General features: G+C 48.1%; 1 non-coding gene across 1 annotated transcript; it reads left to right on the top strand.

Moving 5' to 3' along the window:
- Positions 1-509: 509 nt before the first annotated feature.
- On the top strand, positions 510-582 carry TRNAR-CCU (transfer RNA arginine (anticodon CCU)). The gene has a single exon. It is a non-coding gene; the product is annotated as a tRNA-Arg (tRNA).

The raw sequence follows: 582 nt of genomic DNA, 5'->3' as shown, positions 1-582 counted from the left end.
TAGACTCCTCCCCCATAGCCCGCTCCTCCTCCACATTTCCTGCCAATTGTATGAGCAGCAGTGACTTTGGGAGTGATTGGGATAGGTTGCTCCCTGGAGGGGTGGAGTTTGAGATCAGACCTCTTTCTAAATGACCTTCTGGATTGTGGGCCCTTGATGTTGGGGTCCCGTCTCTACATTCTGAGCAATGTACAGGGAGATGAACTGGACACTCTAGACTGATGATTCAGGGATTATCCGATCACCTTATGGGGTCAGGAAGGAATTTTTCCCCCTTTGGAGATAATATGACCGGGGTCGGGGGGGGGGGGTGGGGGTTGCCTTCCTCTGAATCATCAGAAGGTTTAGGGTTCAGAAGAGAACACTGACCGACTTCCATCAAAGCCCCAAAATAATTTCATTCTATGGATTTATCTCCGATAAAAATTGGTTGGATACTAATTGTACATTTCATATAATAATAAACCCCGCCCCCCAAAACAAACAAAAAAAAGCAAAACACAAGCAAAGCCCCAGTGGCCTAACGGATAAGGCACTGGCATCCTAAGTCAGGGATTGTGGGTTCGAGTCCCACCTGGGGTG

Source organism: Aquarana catesbeiana, linkage group LG09, assembly GCF_042186555.1.
Source record: "Aquarana catesbeiana isolate 2022-GZ linkage group LG09, ASM4218655v1, whole genome shotgun sequence".
In the NCBI taxonomy this organism is placed as follows: domain Eukaryota; kingdom Metazoa; phylum Chordata; class Amphibia; order Anura; family Ranidae; genus Aquarana; species Aquarana catesbeiana.
Note: the sequence above shows the minus strand (reverse complement) of the source record. Positions and strands in the feature narration are given on the sequence as shown.